The sequence below is a fragment of the Eschscholzia californica genome, unplaced genomic scaffold (genome assembly GCF_041429995.1).
Source record: "Eschscholzia californica isolate CP2 unplaced genomic scaffold, dmEscCali1.0.p SCAF_3, whole genome shotgun sequence".
NCBI lineage: Eukaryota > Viridiplantae > Streptophyta > Magnoliopsida > Ranunculales > Papaveraceae > Eschscholzia > Eschscholzia californica.
The window spans coordinates 16275758-16301537 of NW_028238420.1; the positions used below are offsets into that span (position 1 = coordinate 16275758).

General features: G+C 39.0%; 1 long non-coding RNA gene across 1 annotated transcript in view; it reads right to left on the minus strand.

The window, feature by feature from the left end:
• Positions 1-18122, minus strand: part of LOC147548714 (uncharacterized) — a 38425-nt gene extending 20303 nt beyond the window's left edge. Inside the window, exon 1 of the long non-coding RNA XR_015237741.1 lies at positions 17696-18122. This is a non-coding gene — a long non-coding RNA (uncharacterized LOC147548714). The remainder of the gene's footprint in view (positions 1-17695) is intronic.
• Positions 18123-25780: the final 7658 nt, after the last annotated feature.

Below are 25780 nucleotides of genomic sequence, written 5' to 3' on the forward strand. Positions count from 1 at the left end.
CAAGAAGCAAACCAAAGGAGATTAGATCTTCTAGGTTAGGGGCCATACTAGGATCCATATGTGCTTGATTTACTTTCTCGCGCGCATTTACTTACTTATTTACGCTTTATGTCGTGGATGTTAGTTAGGCTAATTAGTTAACTAAAATGAACGCCAGACTAGCGTAAAAGTCCCTAAAAGTAATTTTGAGTACAGTGCCTATCCAAATTAAGACACTCCTTGCGCCCTTGTTCGAGGAAGGTGGGTCGGCCTTCGCAGAGTACCTCCTCTACCTTGGGACATTGCGGGTAGGCCTATAGAAGAGGCCTACATGTCTAAATGGTTCTACTCAACGAGATCAGCAAGAGAGTCTTGGATACTCGAGGCAAAAGGATGGATTTTACACTAAACATGTAATCCATCAACCGAGAATCATATGGTATGATCAGTGAAAGTATTCACTCACCTAAATCAATGGGAATTAAGGGCAGGGCCCTAGTCCGCTTAATCCTTGAGAGATGGGATCTCGGAATCGCATTATTCATCTAGGGACACGTTTTATCTTGAATAATGTGGCAAAAACTTAGGACTTTTTGCAAAAATTATCGAATGTAATACTTAGCAAAATCCTTTTTTCTGTTTCATGTAGTTTTACTATGGCAAAAATCAATCTTTTCAACCTATGTTCAATCCTTGATGAGGACAAATTGAACATGGATAACTTCCTTGATTGGGAAAAGAGATTGAGAAGTGTTCTCAAATCTACAAACAAAGAAAGCGTACTGGATACCCCTATTCCAAGAATAACTGCGAACTCAAAGATTGAGGAACAAAAGCAGGCCAAAAGTATCCGGATGAAATCAATTTCAGTAACTTGCCTTATGTTGGCAACCATGGAGCCTAATCTTCAAAAGAGATTCAGGAAAATGGATGTGCACACAATCATCCGTCGATTAAGGGACATGTCCCGAAACAAATCACGGTTGAGGAAGTACGGAACTTCTAAGGCAATCCGGAGAGGCATTGGAATGTCTGAATCAAAGAAAGAACTTCAACTGATTCAGAAGAACAAAAGGAAAAAGGAAGGAACTCACGATTCCGACCAAGGTATCTATGTTATCGAAGTTAACTTAGCAAATACATTTGATTCTCAATCCTGGGTATTCGATACCGGATGTGGTGCTCATATCATTTATGATGTGCAGGGCCTTAAGGGAATCAAGTATTTATCTGGAAGGGAGCTTGTCCTACGAGTAGCAAATAGAGCAACGGTTGCTGCGAAAGCTGTAGGAACTTTCAGTCTACCTTTGGAAACTGGTCTAGTTTTAGAACTTCATAATTGCTATTATGTACCCTCTATTTCTAGAAACATTATCCCAGTCTCAGAATTAGACAAAGAGGGATATCACCTATTAATAAAAAACCAGCGTTGTTCTTTATACAAAGGTGAAATGTTTTATACCAGTGTTAAGCTATACAACGGTCTCTATATTACGAATATTGAGAACGAAGTCTTCAACATAGAAACCAATAGGCTACGGTCAGATGATTCAAATCCAAGTTACCTTTGGCATTGTCGTTTGGGTCACATTAACATGACACGCATGAAGAAGCTCCATGAACATGGACTTCTAGGTTCGTATAATTTAGAATCATATGACACATGCGAATCATGTTTAATGGGTAAAATGACGAGGTCTTCTTTTAAAGGAAAAGGAGACCGAGCCAAAGAACCCTTGGAACTCATACATACGGATGTATGCGGACCAATAAGTACTCCAGCGAGAGGTAACTATGGCTACTTCATCACGTTCACGGATGACTTCACTCGTTATGGTTACATATACTTGATGAGGCATAAGTCCGAATCGTTTGACATGTTCAAACAATTTCAGAACGAAGTAGAGAATCAACTTGGCAAGAAAATAAAAGCCATTCGATCCGATCGAGGTGGTGAATATTTGAGTCAAGAATTTGACGATCATCTTAGGAGTTGTGGTATAGTATCTCAACTCACTCCGCCAGGAACACCCCAGATGAATGGTGTTTCTGAAAGGAGAAATCGCACCTTGTTAGACATGGTTCGATCTATGATGAGCTTAGCAAATCTTCCAAACACGTTCTGGGGGTATGCTCTAGAAACGGCTGCTTTCACACTTAACCGAGCTCCGTCAAAAGCTGTAGAAAAGACGCCATATGAGTTATGGTTTGGAAAGATTCCAAAGCTGTCTTTTCTCAAAGTCTGGTGATGCGAAGTTTATGTAAAAATTTTACAAGGAGACAAACTCGCACCTAAATCAGACAAATGTCTCTTTGTGGGCTATCCAAAAGAGACAAGGGGTTACTACTTCTACCACGAATCTGAGAACAAAGTGTTTGTTGCTCGAGATGGTGTCTTCCTTGAAAAGGAATTCCTTTCCAAACAGACAAGTGGGAGAAATGTAGATATCGATGAAATTCGATATGAGCAACAAATAAACACAGATATAGAAATATCAAGAGGTTTAGCGGCTCCTATCTATACACAAAGTATGGAAGAGGAAAATGAGGTCGAGAGAGTACCTCCCGCTCAAGTCGAATCAAATTCGTAGGAGACATCTCAACTAGTTGAGAACACTCCAAAAGTTGCTCAGGCCCCTCGTAGATCTCAAAGGCTCCAGGAGTTATCTCAGAAAACAGATATCCTACTGTTAGAAGATAATGAGCCGAGTACCTACAACCAAGCTATGACGAGCCCCGACTCCGAAAAATGGCTAAAAGCCATGAGATCGGAAATGGATTCCATGTCAGAAAATCAAGTATGGAACTTGATCGATTTGCCCGATGGAGCAAAACCAATCGGATGCAAATGGGTTTTCAAAGTAAAAACTGACAAGGATGGAAACGTTAGCGTTTTCAAAGCTAGACTCGTGGCAAAAGGATACAAACAGATTCATGACATAGACTATGATGAAACCTTTTCACCTGTCGCAATGCTTAAATCCATTCGGATCATTCTAGCAATTGCAGCTCATTATGATTATGAGATTTGGCAAATGGATGTCAAAACCGCCTTCCTGAACGGACACTTGGAAGAGGATGTGTACATGACACAACCCGAAGGTTTTGTAGATTCCAAAAATGCTGGAAAAGTTTGCAAGCTTAAGAAATCCATTTATGGACTCAAGCAAGCAAGCCGGAGTTGGAATCTTCGATTCGACGAGAAAATCAAAGAATTTGGATTTCTCAAGAATGCAGAAGAATCTTGTGTTTACAAGAAGGTTAGTGGGAGCGACCTAGTTTTCTTAGTCCCTTATGTCGATGACATATTAATCATAGGAAACAATATTCCGATGTTGGAATCAGTTAAAGACTGGCTTCGGAAATGCTTCTCTATGAAGGACTTAGGGGAAGCAGAATACATATTGAGAATCAAGATCTATAGAGATAGATCAAGGAGGATGATCGGACTTAGTCAAGAAACTTATATAGATAAGATTCTTCAACGGTTCGAGATGACAAACTCCAAAAGAGGATTCCTTCCCATGTCACATGGTATGGTGCTTAGCAAAGATCAGTGTCCTAAGAGTCCTGATGAGCTAGCACACATGATGAAAGTACCCTATGCTTCGGCAATAGGATCAATCATGTACGCCATGATCTGCACTCGCCCAGACGTCTCATATGCTTTGAGCATGTGTAGCCGTTACCAATCAAATCCAGGCCAAGCGCACTGGCACGCCGCCAAGAATATCCTAAAGTACCTGAAAAGGACTAAGGATCATTTCCTGGTATATGGCGGGGAAGATACACTAAAAGTTGTAGGCCATGTGGATGCAAGCTTTCAAACGGATAGAGACGACTTCAAATCACAATCTAGGTTCGTCTACTGTCTGAATGGAGGAGCGGTATGTTGGAAAAGTTCCAAGCAGAGCACAGTTGCAGACTCTACCACTGAAGCAGAATACCTAGCGGCCTCGGAAGCTGCAAAGGAAGGAGTCTGGATCAAGAAGTTCATGATAGAACTTGGTGTCGTACCTGGCATGGAAGAGGGCGTGACTCTCTATTGTGACAACAACGGAGCTATAGCTCAAGCCAAGGAACCAAGAGCACACCAAAAATCCAAACATATCCAAAGGAAGTACCACTTGATTAGAGAAATCATAGAGAGAAAAGATGTGGTAATTTGCCAGGTTCATACGGATGATAACGTTGCAGATCCGTTAACCAAACCGTTACCTCAGCCCAAACATGATTCACACATGAGGGACATTGGTATAAAGCGCATTGGGGAATGGCAACAAATGTAATTTGGATTCATAATAGAGTTTATGTGCCTAATTACTTACATTCGATAAATAAAATAAAAGAAATTTTATTTTGTCCTTAAAATTTGGTTTGGTATTTTAAGAGACAGTCCACACGATAAAGAAAACGCTCCGAGTAGGCTTGTCAGATACGTGATCTGATGAATGAAACCCTACTAAGTGAACTTGGAGTGATTCATTATCAATTCCCTAGTCCAGGTCATTGCATGGACAACAATGACTCACGAAGACTAGTACGGGAGTCGATGGGATAGCGCAGTTTCATGGGCTATAGAAATAGTGTATTCGATTCGACTACGTGAGTGCATAATAGGGATTATACACTGGAATAACCCTCAACGTGAGAAGTTCATCCAAAGAATGATGAAATCGTCAAACTTCTCACAAAGACAAGATTGAAGAGATTCCTCAAAACATGAGTGCTCAGCTCATCTTATGTAAGGAATGTCTGACTTTGGTTCCGTTAAACGCCGCGCCGTAAAAGGAGGTTATAAAGGCGGATACTAGGAAGGACAGGATAGACATAAAGTTGAGTGGGAGCGCAAGAATGGATTATGTCCTCCTAACCATGTTAGGGTACAGTGTCCTCGGGCCACTTGACGAGCAACAACTGAAAATGCATGGCCGTGCTCAAATGGATTAAAAGTTAATCATTTGTTTTGACAGTTGTACTCGAGATCAAGAAAGTCTGAATGACGTGACGTATCAGATGGGATACTAAGTGACATGGGAATCGAGCATTGTACTTGTTCTAAGTCCAAGTGGGAGTCTGAAGGAGTTGAAGGAGATGTCCTTCGACCAAGGTGACAATGCGAACAATTTGTCGGATAGGACAATTGATGTGGAAGATCATCAAGTCCGATTGATTTAGGGATCGTAGAGTTGTAGCTAGAGACCAACTACGATCGTCGAATTACGAAGTAATTCGCGGCTAACTTCGATCGGATCCTACAACGGGTTACACATAAGAGTGACAAATTGATCTAGGATATGACTAGTGGGAGTGAGATATAATCATGGGAGTGTACCATAAACATATCTCATAGGCCTAAAAAGGAATTAGGCAAAGATAGTACCAAAAGGCCAAAAACAGGGTTTTTGGGCATAGACCGGTTCGGGTACTTCTAGGACTCGGATTGGGCTGAATTTTGGAGGGTTAGTTGCTGATATAATAAACATTATATCTGCCAATTTTCGTGGTGTTTGGGCACCTCCTCCTTAGGGAATTGAGAAAATATCAATAGTTGCTATTTTCGACTATTTCCCTAAATCTTATTCTAAAGGGTGTTTTAGGAAACCTAAAAGGAGGTGGATTCTTATTAGGGTTCTATATAAACACTCTTAGGGAAGAGAATAAGGTGTGGAATTTTTCTCTAAGCTTTCTTACTCTACCACATCAAGTAGAGAGGAGAAAGTGAGCTAATTCCCATTAACTATCTATCTAGTCAAGAAGAAAGGAGTTCTTTTTTTTCAACCACCATTGGTGTGCTAGCTATACAACAAGGTGGGAGATCAAATTTTTTGCTCGTGTCCCAAGTAGAGGAGCTACACTTGAAGCTCTTGATCTTCTCATAAGCAATTGGAAAGGTTCGAGGGAAAACTAGCGAACAAGGTATTTATCTTTCTAGTTTTAATTAATGATTATCATAGGTTTATGCATGTGATCCTGGGAATACTAGTGTAGACATTAGATGTCTTAATTCCGCTATAAACACTAGTAGAAGGGTGTAAAACCCAACATGTTATAGTCCTCACAACACCATCGTGCATCTTGATCTTGAACAGTACCAATTCCAACCACCTTACAAGGAGCGTCGTTTCCCATTAACACCTTACCGCCATTAATGACTGTGTAAGTGGAGAACCATTCCTTATGAGGACATACATGGAATGTACAACCAGTATCCAAAATCCACCTATAGCTTCAACACATTCTTCAATGATTGCCAAGACCATAGCTTATGGTTCGTGCATTGATCGCCAGAACCATAGCTTCATCACATTCTTCAATGATTGCCAAGACACTACCATCATCTTCTTCGATGACTGCTGCCTCTGCTGGCTTCTTCCTAAGCAAAGGACAATTCCTTTTGAAGTGTCCCTCTTTCTTACAATTAAAGCATCTGTACTTTTTAGGTTTTGATTTAGACCGTGAATGACCCTTCCCATCGACCACATGCTGCGACCTTCCCCTTACCACCAAACCATCACCTGAATTGCTTTCTTCCATTGACCTCCGTCTCAACTCCTTCGAATTCAATGCTGCTTTAACATCTTCAAAGGTTGTAGTTGTTTTTCCAGACATAAAAGAATCAAAAACGCTCTCATATGATGGTTGCAGAGATACAAGCAATAGTACTGCCTTATCTTCTTCTTCGAATTTGACATCTATATTTGCCAAATCTAAGAATACTCGGTTGAGTTCATCCATATGGTCTTTCAACGATTCCCCTTCTAACATCTCTAAACTAAATAATTTCTTCTTTAGATACAAACGATTAGTTAGAGATTTTGTCATATACCTTGTCTCCAGCTTATTCCATAGCCCATCGGCTGTAGTTTCCGTCGCCACTTTCCGCAAGACCTCATTACTCAAACAGAGTAGAATCTGAACATGAGCTCTCTTCATGAGATCTTCCTTCTCTGCTTCTGAAAGTGATTCAGCGCGTGCAGCCTTCCCATTCAACGTCTTCAGCAGACCCTGTTGAACTAATACTGCTCGCATCTTAATCTTCCAAAGATTAAAATCGTTACTTCCATCGAACTTCACTATCTCGTATTTCGCCATCACAGAAACCTCAAAACCAGGGCTCTGATACCAGTTTGTTGTGCCCAATCGGGGTTAATGTGAACAATACGAGTCATCCAAGACAAGCAATAGGAATAGTAAAGAACAATCAAGAACAAGACACAGAGATTTACGTGATTCGGCTGGTGAGACCTACTCCACGGCGACAACGGCGCGATGATTTCCACTATGATAAGAAAACAAGTTTACACAAGAGATTCGTGAGATTGTGTCTTCCTGATATCTCCTTAGGGTTTAGTTTATATAGCCACTAAACCTTAATCCCACCGCCTCACCGACTCTCTCTACACAACCGACATCATACACGGATACGCTAATACTAATAACAGACATAAGCCTAGCTTCGCATTCCAGCTCTGTCTCGGAGTCCAGCTTTGCCTCAGAGCACTGCTTTGCATACCAGCTCTGTCTCACTAATTAGCTCCGCTAATGGGTCCAAGCTTCGGTAGGTTGTACCGGGTTCGATACCAACCCATATTTGAGTCACTTCTAACACTGCGGATAGTGGTCTGGTTTACGGCAGAAGGGTTGACACTTCTGGTTCGGTAGTTAGATTTGTGGATTCAGATTTTTCAGGGGATCTTGATAGGAAGAGATCTCTGACAGGTTGTACGTTCACACTCTGCGGCAGGGGCGAGCCCACATAGGGGCCCGTGGGGGCCCATGCCCCCACAGGCCCAAATGTGAGCTCCATTAGGGTCTAAAGTGGTGCCATTAGTGTCCCGTTTTGAAGTACCCAAATGAAGCTTGCCAACCCAACTAACTCCAGCCCACTAGTATTAAATTCACCAACCCAATTAATAATTCTCCATCTAGGGATCTACCCAGTAAGAACTACCCATTTAATTATCCAGCACAATTATACAATATTGACAGTAAAGACAAGTAGACAGCTATATATCCCATGCGGTGCCATCTACCCGTGAAAAACCGCTCGTCAACATTGCAACTACTAAAAAGTTAATTTATTTAATCCTAAAGCAAATTACTTTGGTTCTTAATTGCTTGTATTTTATTCAGAATTAAATCTTCTCTTGGCTTTCATAGAGCAAGCGGAGTAAGAAACAAATTCTTAGTTATCCAAACTAGTTCTAATTGAAACTCATCCCTTAATTGTTTCGATTTAAATCCAATTTCAACTCATTACGAAACCGACAATACTTGGTCCTAACTGGTTCAAAGTGTTACACGTAAATTCCAAAAATTGAGAGGTCCTAGGTTCGATTCTCACGGTTCCATGAAACCCATATAGTGTTATTGAACTTGTGTTTGTGGAGAGATATTTTAACCGAAAAATTATGGGCGAATCATTTCGCAATTTAAGAATGTTCATAATAATTCCCAAGACTAGAACAAAGACGAAAATTTGGAAGAAAATTGTGAATTTTTATTTCATTTGAGTTAAATGTGACTTAACCGAAAAGTTACGGACGAATCATTTCACAATTTAAGATTCTTCGTAATAATTCACAAGACTAGAACAAAACGAGAATTTGGAAGAAAATCGTGAATTTGTATTTCATTTTACTTAAATGTGCCCCCACATCGAAAAGTTCCTGGCCTCGCCACTGCTCTGCGGGAGTGTCATAAGTTGGAGAGCAGTGTTACAGTCGGTGGTAGCTTTGTCTATAACGGAAGCTGAGTACATGGCAGCAACAAAGGAGGTGAAGGAGGTAATATGGCTGAGTGGTTTAGTTGGTGATTTGGGCCTGAAGCAGGAGGTGACGGAAGTTTACTGCGACAACCAGAGTGCGATTCATTTGACCAAAAATCAAATTTATCACGAGATAACTAAACACATTGACGTCAGGTATCACTTTATCAAGGACGTGGGGGAAGAAGGGGAGATCATGATGAAGAAGGTTTCCACGGCAGATAATCCAGCGGATATGTAGTTACAACCTTCAAGTTTAAGCGTTGCTTAGACTTGATTGAGATTTCTAGATGTTGAGCCCTGACAGGCAGGAGCGACGACAGCTCAGAGGCGCTGAGCTATGATGGTGGTAGATTTAAGTCAAGAGGAGCATATTCAAGTCAAGGTGGAGAATTGTTGAAAGTGGCTTAAATATAGGTTATTATCGAACCTGGTTTACCACCTGCCAACCCGCTTACAAGCTCAGCGCGGAATTTTAGACCCGTTAGCGAGCTGATTACTGAGACATGGCTGGTATGCGAAGCAGGGTTGTGAGGCAAAGATGATCTCCGAGACAGAGCTGGAATGCGGAGCTAGGCTTATGTCGGTTATTAGTGTTATCTTATATATGTGTATTTTGGATTTAGAAAGAGAGTCGGTGAGGCGGTGGAATTAGGGTTTTAATGGCTATAAAAACTAAAACCCTAAGGAGATATCGTAGTCTAATTAATTCTCACGAATCTCTTGTGTAACTTGTTTCCTTATCTTAGTGGAAATCATCGCGCCTTTGTCGCCGTGGAGTAGGTCTCACCAACCGCACCACGTAAATCTCTTGTGTTCTGTGTGATTGTTCTTTATTTCCTATTGTTTTTTTTGGATTACTTGATTTCGGTCACAACAAACCCCAATTGTCATAACATTAACAAATAAGACTAAACTAATGAACAAGATGAACAAACAATATCTGAACTACTAAATCCATCCCTGACAGCGGCTCCAAAAACTTGATGGGCCTAAAAAATTACCCTAAAAGGTCTCCATCCGCAAGTATACGGGCGTCAAGTAATTAAACCCGGTAAGACCGGGGTCGATCCGCAAGGATAGGAAGGCAATTAGGACAGTGAAAGAGTCTAGCCCACCGATCTAGGTGTCACTCACTATCTCAGACTAAAACAAAACGATGACAATTTGGGTTTTTAGATTGATTTAAAATAAAGAAAACTAACTAAACTATTTAAGGATAAGTAGAGAGAGATTTTGGAAAGAGTTGCAAGAGTCGAGTGAGAGGGATACTTCGATCCACAAGATCGATAGTGACAAATACCAATTGTTTATTAACATGAAAAGGTAGTTAACTTCACTCACATTGACAGTTCTAAGCATAAGTCAAACTAAGCATAATAGATCAAAAGTTACTAAGCATCGACTATCAAACTAATAACATACTATCAAATGAGTTGACAATTAATAACTATGACACTAATAAGTATAATACATCAAACTAAGTATAACCGATCAAAAGTTATTAAGCACGCACTATCAATGTCAATGGACGATTAAGATCAAGGCTTCTAATTCATAAAATTAGACGAAGTCAACTAAATTAACATTTAAACAAATCATAAGTCATATATCACATATCAAATCATGTTTCACGAGTATCCGAATACAAGAGCTAGCTAGACATGGCGAAACAAATAATAAACGGGAAGAAGATAAAGAAAGACACAAGTTAAGGTTAAAATCGTCATTTTTCGATGATGGCGCAACACTAGGATCGTCGGAATATATGAAGATGTATGTGCTACCGATATCCCCTTAGCAATGTTCTGGTTTCCCCTTAATAGTGTAAATTAGGTGTCCCCTGAGTAAGAACTAGGGTCCCTTTAGTAACAGAGTCTTCTTCTTCCTTCCAATCAAACCACCGTGAAAGCTAACTCAAGCTTTTTCTCTCTAGGATTTTAACTCAAATCGAAATCAAATGCAAAAGGAATCAAGGCAATGATGTCTCAACCAAAACTCCCAAAGTTTTCGTTCAAAAGAGTGGTGAGAAAGCTCCAAATAAGTCTGCCTAGGGTTACAAAATCCGACCACAAGAGCTTGAAAATACGGCCAACACAGGTGTTGCCCCGATTCTCACTGTGCCGGTTGGTGCTACTAGTGTGCTGGCCTAACACCCACACAAACCCTTGACTTAGTGTAACCCTTAAGATTATCTTAACTGGTTTAAAGGGGTGCCCATAAAATTCTTTTACTTGTGCTTCTTCCTTGGGCTTTGCTTCTCATCTAGAGGCCAAGGGGTGCATTCATCATATGTCTCTACACATTTAATTTTCAGAAAAGACTAAAATATCCCTTCGCTTCTTCCTTCTTTAACTTCTCCTTCCGTACTCCGATTCATCATTGACTCTTCTTGTCATTTGACCTATGATTTGACTAAAATGACCTAAATACCCCTAGTGCTCTTCCTTTCTGGTATCTTCTGCATGAGATGAAAATGTGATAAATGCTTCGTTTTATTCTGAATCTAACATCAAACTCTAAAAAAGCTCCCTAACAAGAAAAACACATACATTATTAGAAATAAAACTCGAAACGAACTAACTCATCAAAGTTAAGTGATCCAGATGTGGCATTTTCTCGCCACATCAACTAACTTCTTGTGGTATGAAAAAGACTATCCGATCCAAATCATTGAGATATGACTTGAACTAGACCCTGAGACATCTAACCTCTCGCCTTGATTTACAAATACCTCGGACTCCTCCATTTCTCTTCGTAAAAAATATAACTTTTGAGATTTATAATCCAAATAGAACTAACATCATTAAAACCTTATAAACTGGAAATAAACAATGAAGAATCAATAAAAACGAATTCCAAGAACAAGAACGACAACCCTACTGTCTTTGTACTGACTGGTTCGATCCAAGAACCCTTAAAAACTTTAGGATCGTCCTCATCAATAGTTCTTGAATGTGTGCATCTCAACCTACGTCAAAATAAAACTATGGGGTTAGCCCTCAAGAATATAGAAGTTAAAGCAAGAAAAATAAAGTATGTAGAGGGATGAAGAGAGGGAGAAAAAAAAAGTGAATAAAGAGATGTCAAAGCGGGCTAACAATGAATGAAAGAGAAATCTATATAATAAAACGGGTGGATGGGTGCTGACTGGGACAGTTCCCTAGATAAATCCAACCGTCTGACTGATGCACCCGAAAAGGTTGCACACCCAAGCGGAGGTATCAAGTAATAATCCGGCAAAGCCGGGACCGATCTAAAGATAGGAAGGTAATTTGGATAACGAAGGAGTCTCATTCTCCGGTCTAGGTATCACTAGCTAACTTAGACTAAGACGGAAAGAAACAAAGATAACGGGGGGTTTTTAGGATTGATTTAAGAGGAAATAAAGAAAACAAATAAAACTACTAAACAATCAAAGTAAAACGGGCGAGAGAGATTCGAGAGAAGTGTCGGAGGAACAAGAGTTGAGAGGCAACAAGAGTCGGGAGACAAATAAGTGAGCGAGGTGTCGAAGTCCGGGAATCCATAATGATAAAGCTACGACTATATGTAGTCCAATCTAATGTTTCAAAGTGTAATCGATGTTCGACTCCTAAATTAGATGTCTCTAAGTACTACGTATATCCGGAGATCATACTTAGTCAAACAAACGTCTAAATCGGTTTATCCCGAGTCAACGGAAGTGTTGTCTAGTTGCCTAACTATGTGAAGTGCATGACAAGACACATGAAATTATGACATAGACTACGATCGATATCGAATACTTCGTTTCGTCTATTGACTATGCGAAGTGCTTGACAAGACACATGAAAATATGATCAAAACGATAATCGAAATAAATGAACATCAATTTATAATCAAAACATCAAATCATATTAAATATAATCACGAATTCATCACATTTCATCTCATATAATCGACACACTAAAGTTAGCTAAACATGGTGATTGAATAAGAAATGGAAAGAAAATGATGAGAAAATCCCCCTTTTTCGATGTGGTTCGAGGCTAAGATCGTCGGAAAATATGAGCCTTTAAGGTGCAGCCGATCTCCCCTTAGCGAATTCTGGGTTCCCCATAGAGACCATCATCATCTTCTCCATTTAGAACTCAACCTCCATTAAAGCTGAACCCTAGCTTTCTCTCTCTAGAAATTTCTAACCCAAACACCAAATCAAACACATGGGAAGCAAGATCAAGACATGGGGAGTAAAAACCCTAAGGTTTCCGGCCAAGAAAATGGTCGGAAACCCTAGAAAACTCCAGCCAAAGAAGGTGCCAAAATCCGGCCAAAATCCTATATCCGGCCAAATGAAGATGCACCCGAGCTCAAGCAGTCGCGTCCGTGAGAGCTACCCGCAGTCGCGTCTCGTGAGTTCGTCCCCTTGCTTGTAGTCGCGTCCCGTGAAGAAGGTGCTGCTCGAAGCAGCTCTGGTCGCGTCCGGTACCAGCAGCTCTGGTCGCGTCCGGTACCAGCAGCTTCCATTCGGGTGCGCTATTGCTGAGTTGCTGTTGTCCGTGCTGTTGATGTTCTTCCGTTCCGGTCTGCTGCTCCAGCCCGAGCATGCTGCTGCCGGCTTCTCGAGCAGCTCGAACTGCTACCGTGCAGCCCGAGCTGCTGCCGACCAAGGCGCCGTGCAGCCTGAGCTGCTGCCGGCCAAGGCTAGGTTGATTCGGCCTAGTGTGCTGGTCGGCCCTCCTCCTTCTTCCTTCTCTCTTTGTAACTCTCAACACTTCAAGCTCTTGAACTAAAAACCCTAAAAGTCCTCGCCTCCTCCCTTCTCTCTCTTGCTTGGTTGATTCTTCATACTTGGTCTCTACAAATCCAATTTCAAGAGGCGACTTTGGCTTGCATCTTCCATAATTTCTCCGTCCGAACTCCGATTCAACTTCTGTTTTTACCGTCGGACTCGTCATTGACTCCCCTTGTCATTTGATTTGCTTGAAATCTTATTGTCTCGTTTTCGGCACATGAAATGATAGTGATAATTTGTTCTCTTTATTCCAAATTACATGTTTAACTCCAAAATATGTACCTAACACGAAAAACACATAAAATATTATTGATAAACACTCGAAAAGGACTAATTAGTCTAAGTTTGGCTCTCCAAATGTGGCATTTTCGTGTCACATCAAGATCCCCAAACTTACACTTTGCTAGTCTTCGAGCAAAACAAAAACAAAATAAAAGCCTAACTCACTTTCGGAGGCATCCCGGTTGCATTTAGCGTATGCAACAAGCCTTTAAACCCCTAAGTTGCCCCTAGAGGACGAGTGTTGTCTCGTGAGGGTTTCCATAGATGATACCCACAAACATCATGGTTTCAAACACACAAGGCTCCAAATCCAAATCATCTATAAGCATGGTTCATATAGTAAAGGGTTTAAGCATGTTAACACATAATGAATCAAGTAAATAAGTTCATATAAAAGCTAAAGACCTCTTCACTAATAATCTTACCGTAAAATGCAAGTGTCATACCCATAATGAGCAACATCTATGTTCCGCAGTCACAAAATTTTGATTCCTAAGTTAGTACATTTCGCCTCGACTCGGCCTCACGGACATAAACTCCAAATATGAAATCACTCAAGAATGGTTTGCTCGTCCGTGTGAGTGTGATCACTAACATGGACTCAACACATAAAAAGGGGTGAGGACAACATTTTGGAACGAATGATCTTCGAAAAGGAATTAGCCACTAAATAGAGTGGGGAAGTTCACTCACCCTTCTCACGCATTCTACCCTCTAAAAATGCCTTCTAAAGTTTAGCGGATACTAGAGATGGATTAATGATGGTGGATTCCCGAGAATGTCGAACTCTTCATAATAGAACCTCTTAAGCATTTCCGCATTCGTTTCTTGCTTCGAATACTTATTCATCAACAAAAACAACAACACATATATACAATCACACCACTCACACAAAAGAGCTAACACATGCTCAAACATACACATGAATCACTTTATTCCTTTACTTTCTTTCTATTCTCTTTTTTTCACCTCACTTTTTTTTTTTTTTCCTTTTTTTTTTTGTAACACAAAATCACACAAAACAACACGAATACAACTCACACAATACTCTATTCATGCAATCAACTTTTCTTTTCATACTTGCTTTTGATATTCTTCATTCTTTTCTTCTCATGTTTTCATTCTCGGAGTATAAGATGATGGATGGTGATGGAGTATCTGCCTCCCTCTAGTTGGCATTCTCATCGGGTTTCATGGACTACAAGGGCAAGGTTAATTCGCTATCCTAATGTCACTCCTAGTGGCTAAGGAAGTTGAGCACACGAGATCAAATAAGCTCTTTTAATAGTTACGAGGTTGAGTAGCTCTTCATTCTACTCGGAGTTAGCGCGGAAGAGTACACTCGAAGGACATGGGTTAAGTCTCCACTAATGACTACTCTAGGTCTCTTAGAGATGTTTCTTCTTCACTAAGATGCTACTCACATGGCACAACACAAACACTAAAAGACTCGACTTTCATGCAAAGGCCACTAGCAATCACAAAACTCATTAACTCGACACATATGCATCAACATGCTTAAAACTATCACTACAATCACATGCAAATATACTCAAAATTTTCAAATTTTGGCTAATTTGAACCCTTTTGTCTTTGAAACCCATGGTCATGCATTGGTTATGGTCAAATCCCCGCATCCCCAAACTTAAAACTAACATTGTCCTCAATGTTCTTAGCATACACTCACCAAAAAATAAAGAGGCATGTCAATTGAAAGAGAAGAGTGGAGAGATATTACCATAACCGAAGGAGATAAAGGATGATACTACCAAGACTCATGTGTAAAGAGGTTCCAGGTTTATGCCAAGCTCACGTGGTGGGCCTAAAAGGTTACCCTAAATAAGTCTACACCCGCAAGTGCACGGGCGTCAAGTTGTAATAAATTCCAGTAAGACCGGTTCGTTCCTCAGAGACTAGTTGAATCTATTCTAAAACTAGGAAGTAATAAGATTTTTAAAATGATTTGGTTTTGGTTTTTAAAATGAATAAAATATTAAAAATAAATTTACGAAAATGAAAATAAATATAATTGATACAAGGAATTCAGGAAATGGGGGAGAAACCTAAGGTTGTTGAATCCGTCCATGTAACAATCCTAAAGATGATGTACTTGACTAGTCAACTAATTCGTTATATTACTCGGGTTTTATAACATGAATGGTCTAAAATCCGGAAGATATTTTCGTTAGAAACAATAATAACTTAACAGTATACGAGAATTCAGTCTAAGAATTAATCTACTCATATATAAATCACATCTGTAAGATTAGTTATTATGGACTTCATCTAAAACCCTAGATAAGATGGTTAGTTATTCATGATCAAGATTAAATCAATAAATGAAAATAAAGTACAAGATAAAGAGGGAAGAAAACTAAACTTTCGCTGGAACTGATTTCCTGTCTGCAGCCAAACGCACCCCTAAGGGAAGTATTTTCCTTTTGTTTTTACTGTTTAACAGACAAATAGACCCTTAGGGAAAACGATTTTCTCGTTTTCTCGGAAACGATTTCTCTGTGGGAAAGTTATTTTCCCACAAATTTTCTCATCTTCCTCAACTCTTTTTCTCTCTCTAACTTTATTGTCTTCTCTTTCTCTTCTCACTCTTTCTGTTTTTCTTCTTCTCTCACTAAAGGTGCGAAAGTCAGAAAATAGAAGAAGAAAAATAAAATGAAGTTCTCTGATTTTATTATATTCCTCTGTTAACCTCTCTCAACAATCACTCCTTTCTCTCACAAAAAGAAGATAAATTACAGAAGAAAATAATGGAAATCAGAGGTGATGATGATGAATAAAAATGGCTCTGACTTGTTTCTGACTTTTCTGTTTTAAGCTGTGATAATGGATGCTCTCTCTCTCTCTACTATTTCTGGTTTGGTTGAGCTACCAGAGGATGACCCCCAGTCGAGAGATGTCCTCCCATGATGATGATGAGTCCCCTGATATATAAGAAAAGAAAATCGAATCTCAATCAGTAGCAATCTCCCTTCAATCTTCTCCTTCCTATACTCCATTATACTCCTCTGATTTCATATCTCTGGCAATCCTTCTGTCTCTACTTTCATCAATATCTCTCTACTATTTTTATTCTTTAGAAGATAGAGATGAGATCAAGAGAAAAAGGAATAATCAGATTTCCTTCCCTGTAGAAGAAGCTCCAGCTCTCTCCCCTCTCTCTCTATACAAATATATTCGGATTTAAGAGAGAAAGTAGATGATGAAGTATATACTCTCTTCTTTGAAATCTAGATCAATCTCCAAATTTGTTTTCCATGTTTAGAGAGATAAGAGAAGATGAAACCTTCTCTGTTTCTTTATAGAAAATCTGGTTTATCTTTCTCTCTCTATTAATCTGTTTCCTTCTTTGAAATTTATATTTCCAGCTTTCCATATTCAAAGAATCTCCAGCCATTTGAAATCTTCTAAATCCATCTCCTAAAGATAGAGCTGCCACCAATAGAAATCGAATCCAATCTTCATCAATCTCTTGTCATTCCTCCTATGTTTAAAATAAATCCTCTCAATCCATTTCTATCTCTCTAGATTTTTGTTCATGAAAGAAAGAAAGAAAACTTTGTCTGTTAATGGCAAAGTATCTTTCCCTCTATAGTTTTGAAGAAGAAGAAAAAACGTATTAAGTAAGAAATCCTTCCCAAATAATACCAATGATATGGTATCCATTTAGAAAGATTAAGGAAATCCCAAAATCTCCATAATAGTTGATAGAGACGAGAGAAAGATGAGGGAAGAATCTTGCTGTTTCAAATCTTCAATTAAGTGAAGCTGCTACGGTACATCTCAGGACAGATTAATAGGTTGCAACGTGCTTTAGAGATGATGACGTGTGTGCAAGGGTATCATCCACCGTTTGCATATATGGGGTATTGTACTCTCCTTTCTTGCGTCACATGGAATCACCCATGTGGAAGCGCTCCCAAATATGACCCACGCTGCCCAATAGTCTACCGAATTTCACCATGAACGTTGGACTGTCCGCCACGTGTCTCTAAAGATCAATATTGACTTGATTTTGACTTAAACTTTGACCGGTTCTAGTTTGTTCATCCGGACTCCAATTCGACTTCCGTTTTCACCCACGAGCTCGTCTTGGACTCTACTTTTTACCCGATCATCAACATTGGTTAAAATACCAGAATCTCCAAATGACCAAACTACCCTTTTGTGCGTCTTTCTCTCGATTTTATCCGTTTTCGCGCTCAACTCTTTAGAAAACACATGAGTAAGAGAAACAAGCAAATCATCAGAGTAACCGCTCGAAATTGACTAACTAGCCCGAGTTAAGAGATTCAGATGGGACATTTTCATGTCTCATCATCACGCCATCCCCAAACTTCGAACAAACCACGCCTTAGAAGTAAAACAACTAAGAAATGCTCCTAAAATATCCAAAAACATAATGAGAATGAAGCACCTAAAAGACATGACCATGTAAAAGTCAACCACTAACGCGGGTATACACGATTGCATTGAGCTACGCAATTAGCCTTTGATTCTTTTGTTGTCACACAAGAGCACGATTTATGTCTCGTGGAGGGTTTCCAGAGATGCTACCCACAAACATCAAGACCCATCTTAGTCGGCCTGACGATCATAAAGTAAAAGATGGAAGATTTGGGGGTCAACCCAAAGAAAGCTATATACAAATGGTAAAAGTCTCACAAGAATATTAAACAAAAGAAGTGCAAGTGAGACTCATAGCGAAAAGAAGTCATCCCCAAACTTAGTGGATGCACGGTCCACTAAGTGCGCATAAATGCTAGGGGGGCGACTAAACAGTCGTCAAAAGGATCGACATACAAATGAAGGGTCAGGAAGTCAGTCGAAAGCAAAAAGTCATCCGCGAGCTTAGTGGATAGAACATCCACTAAGTCCGTAGACATACTAGTGAAGACGTCTGAAGTGTCCCAAAAGGGGTCAACAACCGAGTCTAAGATCATGTGGAAGGTTGAACTAGACTCTAAGGGTAATGCAATAGGCTCGGGGACCACATCTAGGTCCGTAATTTTCTTAGGTAAATGGTCTGATAAGCTATCCATTATGTCTCTAACTCCTATGTTATCGACGTCCTTAAAGGCATCGGGAGCCTCAAAGTTCGTTATAACACCTTTCATTCTACATAACCCATCCAAGTAATCACAAGTGCTAAAGATTGGAAAGTTCAACATTGTGTGATTCCCAAGTTTGCTCGTAGAGCTATCATCCTGAACATCAAAATCTAGTGTAGTCTGATCATGGTGAGATGACAATGGTCGAGGGAGTGAGCGATGAGGGTCATTGGTCAGTTCATGCTCTAAGGGTCTATCAAGAGCTTCTTCGACATTTAACTTAAGACTAGAGTTAGGTGTATTACCCTCACCATCATTCATAGTCTCCTCTTGAGTTTGGGGTGCGCAAACCCTTTCCTCGTCGATGATAGGCTCCGACTCGATTCTATGAACAATATTGAGAATCCATTCTGTGATCTCTTTTATATCTCGATTGACTAGTTTGATACTCTAAAAATGCTTGGAGAGTATCTTCAGACATCTCCTCGTAACTAGACGAAGACTCTCGCGGAACACGGATCATGGGATAATACTCGGGCAAATGGTGTAAGCTTACACAAATATCACAAACTGGGCTAATGGTCTCCATGGTCCTTTCTTCACTACCTTCATGTATATGCATAGACTCGACTCTTTGAGTGGAATCATCGAGTCGGGAATTGTCATCACTAAATGAACCGTTTATATATGCTTCTCGATAGTCACGAAGACTTCGACGTGGTCGATCAATACTAATAGAACTACGGTTATCATCAAATGGCAAATCTATACATGAAGGTGTGGTCATCCCAAATTCTTGTTGATAGTCTCGAAGACTCTTACGGGGTTGATGATTACCCTCATGCTCATAATCCTTAAAACCATATTCATGACGAGTCTCACCGACTCCATACATTCGTCGATATTCACCCATTGTCATCCTAGGTCGGTCAGGCTCAACTCGCCTATTCCTATCACTAATCGGACCATTCATATATAAGTTTGAGTAGTCTTGACGACTTCTAGGTGGTCCACTAGTGTGGGAAATCGTTAAAATAAGGTCACCATCATCATCATCAAATGACCAACTTGCCATGATTTCACAATATTCAAGGATGCAAACACACACTCACAAAATGGGAACTAACACTTATATACTAAACAATCACACACAAGTAAAAAGGATGAGAGAGAATGAGATACTATCGAGTGCTCCTCTAGTTTCGTTCGTCTTTCCTTTTTAGCTTCTTAATTCCTTCCTTTTCCTTCGTCTTTATGTCACTTTTGGCTCTTTTCTCGAAATCGGTACCTGAAAAAGATAAAAAGATAAGAAAATACGAAAACAAATAAAGAAAAAATGTCTAAGAAAGCAAATAACACAAGACTAATAAACAAAACAACAAACGTTATCCTAACTACTAAACCTATCCCCGACAGCAGCGCCAAAAACTTGATGCACTCGAAAAGGTTGCACACCCAAGCGGAGGTATCAAGTAGTAATCCGGCAAAACCGGGATCGATCTAAGGATAGGAAGGTAGTTTGGATAACGAAGGAGTCTCGTTCTCCGGTCTAGGTATCACTAGCTAACTTAGACTAAGACGGAAAGAAACAAAGATAACGAGGGGTTTTTAGGATTGATTTAAGAGGAAATAAAGAAAACAAATAAAACTACTAAACAATCAAAGTAAAACGGGCGAGAGAAATTCAAGAGAAGTGTCAGAGGAACAAGAGTCGGGAGGCAACAAGAGTCGGGAGACAAATAAGTGAGCGAGGTGTCGAAGTCCGGGAATCCATAATGATAAACCTACGACTATATGGATTGAACTAAGACAACTTAGTGGACCGTGATCTTGAGTTCTACTAATGGATTGAACTAAGACAGTTTAGCTCGACACATGGATCGATGCAAACACAGGTGTGTAGATGTGATATTAGACAACCTAGTGGACCATGATCTTGAGTTCTAGTATGGATGAGGATATTCCATTGCGATTTGGTGGTTGGCTCGACATGGTGATCGATGTAAACACAAGTTCGTTCTCGGGGACCACATACTTCTAGTTTGAGAAGTAATTTACCAATCAGAAGTTTGCTCGCCTTTTGCTCATATGTGAAGTGTTTGTGTTGCACTGTGCTCGTGTTGCACAGATTCCCTTTTTAGGAGGTCCCTTGTCTATTGAGAAGTTTAAGTCGATGCAAACACGGGAACCAAATCAGGCCGACTAGTGGACTTCGGAAATTGGTTATGACAAAGATATTTTACTGCGATTTGGTAGTTGGCTCGACATGGTGATCGAGGCAAACACAAGTTCATTCTTGTGGACCACATACTTATAGTTTGAGAAATTATTTATCAACAAGAGGTTGGCTCGCCTCCTGCTCATATTAAAGTGCTCATGTTTCACGGATTCTCCTTTTGGGAGGTATCCCTTGTCTATTGAGAGTTTGAGTCGATGCAAATACGAGGGTCAAATCATACCGACTAGTAGACTTCGAAATTGGTTATAACTCATCGAAAGGGAAATTGAAATGTGGATCTCTAGAATACCGTAATAGATGTGTTTAGGAGACATTGTTCTGGAAGCTTTGATGTCATATGAGTTTGTCATTGTGACTAAGATATTGTACATCGCTTGTGACTCGCTTGTATTAAGTCTGATCTTGTGTGACTTATGATTTGTTTAGTGTGCTTGTGAATATTGTTGGCTTAAAACTCCCGGGAGTGCCTTATGTTGTGTTTTGTTTCTTGTCCTTGTAGCATTTGCTAGCTGATTACACTTGATTGCATATTGTTTGAAATTGGGGTATGTTTGATTTCGAGGACGAAATCCTCTTTTAGGGTGGAAGATTGTAACACCCTTATTTTTTTTATATATCAAATTGGGTGGAAATAACAAAACTCTATGTCAGTTTTGTTTCGATAAAATAGTTGGGGGTTAAAAACCCTAATTCTCTTCACTTTTGAAGAAAACCTATAGAAAGAGAGATGGTGCAGCCGCTCCTTAGTGAAGGAAGGATGAATAAAGAAGAAAAAGATAGAGATAGAGTTCTCTAGAGAGAGAACAAGGCATGGTTGTGGTCTTAAAGTCATCTAAGGCGAAGAGAGGTAGATTTCCTATCTCGTAATTTTTTGTAGGCTCTTTCAATTTATTCCATGATAGGTTTAGTATTGTTATTCACATTAGAGAACGATTAAATGGTTTAGACATTAGTTTTATCTAGAATTTCATAAAACATCAATAGAGGATAATATCTCGGTCTAGATTAAACATGAATCTGGTATTGATAGATGATGAATCTTTGTGATTCTTATATGGTTGGAAATTTTTGTTCGTCTACTTTCTAGTAGTTTAAACGGTTCAATAATCCAAGTTCCGAGTGAAGAGTTACGATAGTTTTCGTACAAGGTGTCAGAACAGCCTCTACTGTACGTCAGTCTATATTAAAATTGAATCTGGTGTTGATATGAGATGAATCTCGGTGTGATTCTTATATGGATGGAAAGCTCTCTTCGTCTAATTTCTAGTATTTCAAACGGTTCATTAATCTGAGTTTCGAGTGAGAAGTTATGATTATTTTGGTACAAGGTGTCAGAACAGTCTCTATTGTATCTCGGTCTAGTTTAAAATTGAATCTGGTGCTGATAGGTGATGAGTTTGCTTGTGTATCTTATATTTATGGAAAGGTATGTTCATTTACTTTCCGACGCTTCAAACGGTGCGTTAATCTAAATTCCGAGTGAGGAGTTATGATAGGTTTTGTGTAAGGTGTCAAGGCAGTCTCTAATGGACGAATTTATTAGATAATTCACATAGTTTATGTTGTTTAGGCAATGTATCTCCTAGGTAGATACCTTATAGTGGTGATGTTTGTTAACTATTACTATTGTTTGCGTGTTTGAGGTTGCGGTCGACGTGATGATCTATTATGAGCATCATCCCTTCTGACTTGTCATGTGGTTTGAATTGTTTGGTGAACTTGTTTGTAATTATTGATAAGAGCCAATGTCTGTTGTGTATTCGTCTGAGATACCGAACGAGGTTTTGATGATTGTGTCTTTTGACATAATGTGTTTGTCGACGTACATGTTAAGTTTGGTGCTATAAAGATTTACCTTAGTTAAAGGCATGATATTTTATATCTGCTGAAAAAAGAGGGAAGATGGTTGTATTATCAGGGTTAGTATTGGATTAGAATACGAGAACCTGAAAACCTAATAATTAATCGAAGGACATAAATTATTAGTTTCGAGAGGAATTGGGTATATCTGATATATTATGTTAGTATTCACTGTTGAATTTCAGATAATGTCAATAATTAATATGAATGCAATGCTTCCTTGATTGGGGATGGAGCTTGCCTAGCCGAGACTTAAGTTTGTGGAAATCTACTGCAGTTGGTTTTAACCCAATTATTTTATTTTTTCAGGTATTGATTATGCACTCATGGTAGGCGTTGCTCATGGATTCAATCTTGTAAACTGAAGGTCTCAAATCTCCGATTCCAAGCCGGAGGCTTGAGATTTGGGATTTGGAGCGCTACAAGGTCACACATGTCTAGGTTTCAGAAGACTTTTCTGCTGCAATAATACACAGGAATATTGTATAAATGTAGTACAAAGAAACCGAGCGCCTGTTATCAGTTAGACTCTGTACTATAACAGCTATTAGAGTCATGTAACTACTTAATTATAGATACAAGATAAGACATTATAGACATAGTTTGATAGATAGAAGCAAGCTTACTGTATTTTACATCACGTATACAAATAAAGAAATAATTTGCTAAATTACAATGAGGGGGTAGAATCAAGAAAAAGAGGGAATATTGGACAAAAATAAAGTAAAAATATCAAGATTGGCTATCAAATTTATGTGAAATTACTTTTGTACAAATCTATAGTGCTTCTCCACCAAAAGAACTCAATAATTAAGTCTACGAAAGCTGCCACATTAATGTGGATTGACTATCTCCGTGATAGAGGCATAACCCAAAAATAATATGTCCAAAGGGGTTGTCACATGCGTATTATTCACAGAGATATCAAACTGAGTAACAAGTGAATATTGTGTTGTTTTTGGTGAAGCTAAGTTCTGTAGATTTCAAGTCGCCGTTCACGCCAAAGATATATTTGGTTACAATTTCTGACCACTACTGTTTTCCCCTCCACTAATACCCTAAAATATAATATCTAGGTAAATTTATAGGAAGAGAAATAGGAATGTTTAGTTACTCGAGTTTAACATAAGCATGTACCTAAAGATTGACGTTTTTGGTGAAGTTCTTGTATGTATATCCTATAAAACTAAAATCTTTGGTGTTAATATCATCTTCCCATTAAACGAAAATAAGTCTGAATGATTAGCAAGTCCAACATGAACCTATAACATATTGATAGAATGGTGTTTTGTAGGACTAGAGTGGATACGTTATTGACGCAGGATAGTCCTGAATGAGAGGCAATGTCAATTATGATCTTAAAGCGCTCTTCATGTTTCTTTTTAAGTTTCTATTTTTTAGTTACTTTTTGACGCTATCTCTGTACTAATCCCCTTTTTATTATTTTTGTATTCATAAATGTGAAATAGTGGAAGGAATAACATGCGCCTCAATGTCTGATGAATGTTTTTTGGGCATCTGACATATAACTATAATTCAATCGTTTCATAACACCCTCTATACCAGTCTGCAGTTTGTGATATAATTCCGTTAATATTGATTTTCAAACTAGAACCATATGTTTGATTTGTATTTAGTTTTGTATCAGATTGGGCAGATCATTCTAACTCTAACAAGTGGTTGTCATATTCAGTTATATAAGTACTCAAAAGGTTAGCAGGAAAGCAAGCTATTATTGATGGTATATTCCTCAATATTGTCCATTAACAAGACGGGACTTCAGTTGTCAACTTGGTTCGTGCAACGACGATTGCATAAAGTTTTATCTGGTGGACCTATTGAGACTTTTTGGTTATGATGCAGCTCTTTGTTCGTCAAAGTGGCTGAAACGTGGGAAGATCCTTGGAGGTAGGCCAACAAATAAATGTTAGTCGTTCATCATCTACCTAAATGGAAGAGTAAGAAGCCCATGAAAATCAAATACACGGTTCGATTAATGATTAACAAGTAATCGAAAAAAAAAAGAGAAAAACATAAAACCATGTTGATGAAGATTTGTCGATCTTAAACACTCCACAAAATTGCTCTTTGATGTTGCTTTTGAATCTCCTAAAATTGTGCACCAAAAAAAGCTAACACGAGAAAACTCTTGCAAACCCTAATCTCTCAAACCAAATCTCCTAAACCTTAAAAAAAAGTATATCATTTCTAATCACTCCATCATTCCTGAAATCTCAGTCTCTCTTTTCTATTCTCTTCCAAATTGGCAGTCATTATTACAAGCTTTAAACATGGGAAAATGTCATAAAGAACATGACTTGAAATTATTTCATGGATTGGAGATATTCGAAGAGTGATTGCAGATTTTCTTGTGGAATTGTACGACAATGATATACCAAATAAGTAGTCAATTTCATGCTTGTGGTTGGCAAACAAACCACTAAAACTGATAGTTGACGGAAAAAAAAACATATCAAACCCAAAGGTATTCCTTTTGGAGTTGTAGTTTTTTTTTTTGTTGCAAAAACTATAGTTTTACTATTACTAAATAGGCTAAATTCAATGTTTAAATCACACAAGTCACAAATTACACGTAACAAACGGTTGCACTTTTAGTTTCTTCGAAAAGCTTTACTATTAAATTATTAATATATGTATTTATCATGTGGTGGCGTGGAGATAAATTGTGAAAGTTCACATATACATGGAGAATGTAAAACTCGAGGGCTGGAGCAGCACTTTTGGTTTTCCCATGATAAACTAAAATCTCTACAGACTACAGCAAAATAGGGCTAATTTTATGTGGGAGTAGGGATTTTAGTATTTCA